General features: G+C 36.8%; 1 pseudogene; it reads right to left on the bottom strand.

Annotated features, from left to right (window-relative positions):
• Positions 1-35: 35 nt before the first annotated feature.
• LOC141847624 (uncharacterized) overlaps positions 36-5332 on the bottom strand; it is a 5540-nt pseudogene continuing 243 nt past the window's right edge.

Raw genomic sequence — 5332 nt, 5'->3', positions numbered from 1 at the left:
TTGGCGACCATGTCAAAAGAACTGCGACATCAGCATCAGAACTGGGACGTCGGCTGTGTAGCACCCCCATCCACCGAAACCCAGCCCGGGACGCCGGCTGTGCTTCGACCATTCCCTTCACTGAAGACGCGAGGTAACGTATTGTTTGGCTTTTCTGACTTGTCTGTGGTTTTGCAAGGCTGAGCAGTGGCAAATCTGGCGTTCTTCCCCGATTTGAGCTCGTCGGCGGTTGGTTTATCTCCGGCGGTGTTCTTCCATCCACGTTGGTGCAAATGCTCAGAACTGGTGTCAAGCTGCGGTTTGGGAGCTGATCGGAGCCACCAATTCCCTTCCATCCGCCTCCACTGCATCTCATCCCCTCCCCTGTCTTCTGTTCCGAACCGAAAAGGGAAGGAACACCCTAACACTAACCCTAGATTACATTGCTGTTATTTGTTTCTGTTTTGTTCCTTTATTGCAAATCAAAACCCCCATGATTCATGTTCTTGCTTGCTTAAATTGGGTTGAAGGAATTGTTCTTGCTGTTGGTTGCTATGGTTGGATTGAGTTGTATTAGAATCTTTGATGTGTATTGATGAAGCTTCTGGTTGTGGGTGAATTCTTGAACTCGTTGAGTCAAAGGAAATACATATGTTGTTGACTTTATGATCATGAATGCAAATGTTATATGTTGAACCATGGTACATTATGTGGAACTTGAGTAGTTGTAGGAACCGGTTATGTGGTTGCTTGGATGTTGATTATTGATGTATGTGACTCTGTTGTTGTAATACTGGAATAAGAGCAAGTTGTCAGGTTTACCCAAGTGTAGGATTTGTGTTGTATAGTTATGAAGTATGTTTGTACATGTTTTAGTAATTGAATTTCGTGTTGTATGTTGAAATTGTTGTATGTATTATGATGTACAATGTATATTGTTGTTGTGTAATGCATGGATGGAGTTTATATTGTATGTATGTATATGTTGTAGGTTGAATGATTATGTTAATTGATGCATGATGTAGAAATTATGTAAAGTGTATGTAGTTGTATGTAATCATATGATTGATGTTGTATATTAACTTGTGATAATGAATAAAATCGTAGAAAATTTGTTGTTGTAAATGAACCATGTTTAGGTTAAGATTGTATGTTGTAGATTGTATAAATGCAAGCATGTTGTATGTGTAGTTTGTATGAATAAAATTCATGTTGTTGTGAAATATATTTTGTATTACATGTCATATTGGGTGTATGTTGTATGTATAATGTGTAAATAGGATACATGATTAGATTTAATTTGTACATAATGTAGATTTAGGATTCTTTTATTAATTGTATGAATAAAACACAATAAAACCCTGCACTATGAGTCTAGAATAAACATCCTGTCATTGAGTCAGAGAGAGAGACGACCCGGACCTCCCTATACCATTTAAGGCGATAATAAGAGGTTTGGTAAATAAATAAATAAATAATTTTGATGGGTGTAAGTGACCACAAATAAATAAAGGGAAAATGTATATAAATAATAAATAATAATTTTCCCATACAAATACATCGTTATCAAGCTACCTATCATCGTTTCACAGAATTTAGAGCCAAAGCCAGTGCTAGCATTATTCCCCCAGAGAGCAGGACTTCTTAAGCTTGACGAGTCAGAAAGTGATGCAGATACCTCCTTTATCGAGATCGATACCAACTCTGTGGTAATAGATGATGATTCTCATTGTATCGCTGATTCCAAATGGATGCAGGATAACTTTGCAGATATAGATGACAAGGCCCAAGCCATCTTCAGACTTGTAGAAGAAGATTCTGATTCATTTGCGAAAAAAATAGAAATGGGCCATCAACAGGAGGAGCTAAGTGATGACATTGGGAAGCTAAGTGAGGAACAATTTTCTTCTTCTTGTATCACTGATGACATTGTTGATTCTTGTGTAGAGATCTCTATAGTGGAAGCAGGTCTTGAAAAATCTCTCCTTTCATCCCGAAGAAAAGGTACAAATTTATTATTTCTATTTTAAATAAATTGTTCCTTTTAATCCTGTAAACCAAACACAAGAGCCCAATTATCTAAATGCGTCGATCAAACTTTGTAAAGTTTGATCGACTATGAGGGCAACTTAAATCCGTTTAAAAAAAAATTTGTTCTGTAAGAATTCACAGGAACGTGTTTCCTAGTGTTTCCCATCAGAAAGATTGTTGAATCTTCTGAGGCAGTATCAGGAAGGCATAGAATGGACCATTACAGATATTCGTCGCGTGTAAAAAAATCCTGGGCAGTCAAGTGTTATAACCTGGACATGGATTTAGTTGGAGTTGAGAGGAAATTAAAGATCCAAGAATTGGATAAATTAAGACTTGAAGCCTACGATAACTGTTGGGATGTATACAAGAATCCTAGCTATCCAGGTATGTAAATAAACATTCTGAAATTGCAGAATTACTTTTGGTGGACAATATTTGATGGAGCATTTAATTTTTATTCATTCGTCAAGTGTCTTGCATTTAATCTATATTGTAGATAAACATGGTGTGTCCATTTAATCTATATTGTAGAGTCACACACAGAAGACCATGTTATCAGTTCCTTATAGATTATAAACAGTGTTCACAACCAAGATGGATTGGACAAACCATTGGACTGGTTGTAGTGTAATTTGGTCTTAGTCTGTCTTGACTATAGAATTACACTAGTACACTCAGTGTGTATTGAGCAGGACCATCTGAGGATTGTTCGATTTATACTGACTATATAATCGAACTAAACCTCTGTTACTATGGATGTACATGCTCTTAATCCCAATATAATAACAAACACATGTACTTAGTATGTACTTCTTTGATTCATCAAAGGGTGAGATTTAGAGCGATAGATCAAAAGGCCCGATGAGTTGGGAAGTAGTATTATGTACATGGTGTGTTGTTGATTATAGAAGGAATCTGTGTCCTAAATATAGGTTGATGATGTCCCCTTGAGGAGCTCATAAGGATTATCATGTAAACCCTGCAGGTGGACTTTGTCCGCATGATAATAAGGTTGAGTGGTACTACTCTTGGATTAGAAGTTAATTAAATTCGAGTTGTCAGTAACTCATTTAATTGACGGACATACGATATCTTAAACACAGGGAGATTAATGTACTTATAGTAAGAAGGAGCCCATATTATAATATGAGATTGGTGCGGTAGTGCAATAATAACTCTCTAGTGGAATGAGTTATTATTGATGGACTTAAGCTGTGTGTTCAGGAGGAACATGGGAAGCTTAAGCCCATCGGGAGACCAAAATCAATTCCTCCTCTAGGTCCCTACTGTAGCCTCTGGAAATCCTCAAATCCACCTCAGGAAGAATTCTTGGAGACCTTCGGAAGAATTCTTGAAGACCTCTTGGAGACCTTCGGAAGAATTCTTGAAGACCTCAGAAGACCTTGGAAGACCTCTGAAAGAATTCTAAAAGAATTCTGAAAGAATTCTGTGAGAAATTTCGGATAGGAAATTCTATTTATAAAAGAAAATTTCTGAAATTTTATTTAGAATTTTTTCGGGAAAAATTCGGATAAGAAAGAAATTTTTTATAAGAATTTCCGCTAAGAAATTTCGTCTCTTCTCGTACAAAATTTTATTATAAAATTTTATGAATTAATTTTGTTAAATTAACAAAATATTAATTATGGAATCTCGTTAAATATTAGCGAGATATAATTAAAAGATTTTGTTAAAGATAAGAACAAAATTAATATAATGGAAACTTATTAAAAAGATAACAAATCTTATCCGTTGGATTTTATTAGATTTGTTCTAATAAAATCTTATAAAGAGATTTATTTCTAAGTAAATTTAGATAAGATAAGGTTGTTAGATTCTTTCTAATAAAATCTTATTAAAAGAGATTTTTATTAGATTGTTTCTAATAAATTCTTATTAAAGATTTTATTAGATTTTTTCTAACTAAATATACTTACCATGCACCTCTGGAAGGTCCCTGGAGCATTACACAACCCAAATGGCATCCGTCTGTAGGCAAATGTACCGAAAGGACAAGTGAAGGTGGTCTTCTCCTAGTCTTTCGGATCTATGCAAATATGAAAATAACCTGTATAACCATCTAAAAAGCAATAGTGAGACTTCCCTGCCAATCTTTCCAACATTTGATCAATAAAAGGCAATGGATAATGGTCTTTCCTAGTGGCTTGATTTAGTTTCGTATAATCAATATAAACTCTCTATGAATTTTTTACTCTCATAGGAACTAACTCATTCTTTTCATTTGCCACTACAGTCACTCCTGATTTTTTGGGAACCACATGAATAGGACTAACCCACTTAGAATCATAGATAGGATAGATGATACCTGCCCGTAGTAGTTTAGTTACCTCTTCCTTCACAACATCTAGCATCAATGGGTTGAGTCTCCTCTGTGGTTGTCTCACTGGCTTCATGTTCTCTTCTAAGTGAATCCGATGCATGCAAATAGCAGGACTAATCCTAGGTATATCATCAAGTGTCCATCCAATGGCTTTTATGTGCTGCTTCAAGACTTGTAACAATTTTTCCTCCTGCTCTGGCTCTAAATTCTTTGCAATGATGACAGGTAGCTGATGATCATCTCCCAAATAAGCATACTTCAAATGATCTGGTAATGGCTTCAACTCCAACTGTGACTGCTCTGTAGATATGGGTGGTCCCTGGGGCTCAGTGCAATCCCCTACACTCACATATCTCTCCTCTGAATCCTCCATCAATAGTGGTGGTCCCTGGGGCTCTATGGAATCCCCTACACTCACTCGCTCATCTCCTGCAAAAAATAAGTCAGAAATAGGCTCCATGACAGCTGTCTCCATAGCTAAAGTGTCCTCTGTGCCCCTGAAATCATCAAATAAAATATGATCAGCAAATAAATCAACATCCAACAAATCATCTAAAATACTCATGCTCATGATAGAGTGATCCTCCCTAGGGTGTTTCATAGCATCGAACAGGCTGAACTGGACCACTGTATCTCCGATCTCCATGGATAGTGTGCCTGCATGTACATCAATCTTCGTCCTAGCAGTCTTCAAAAATGGCCTCCCAAGTATAAGTGGCGATCCGTGTGCCAAGTAATCACCCTCCATGTCCATGATGTAAAAATCTATAGGAAAAATTAACTCTTTCACCTTCACAAGTTCATCTTCAATCATACCGGCAAGGTGAGTCTGGCTCCTATCTGCTAGCTGAATAACCACTCCTGTAGGCTTCATAGGACCTATCCCAAGCATATGAAACACTGATCTAGGCATCACATTAATTGAGACTCCCAAATCCAACATGGCATTGTGAAAAGTGCTGCTCCCTATCTCACATG

This window comes from Curcuma longa, chromosome 16 (genome assembly GCF_044706935.1).
Source record: "Curcuma longa cultivar G26 ecotype Majalengka, Jawa Barat chromosome 16, ITB_CL_G26_1.1, whole genome shotgun sequence".
NCBI lineage: Eukaryota > Viridiplantae > Streptophyta > Magnoliopsida > Zingiberales > Zingiberaceae > Curcuma > Curcuma longa.
Note: the sequence above shows the minus strand (reverse complement) of the source record. Positions and strands in the feature narration are given on the sequence as shown.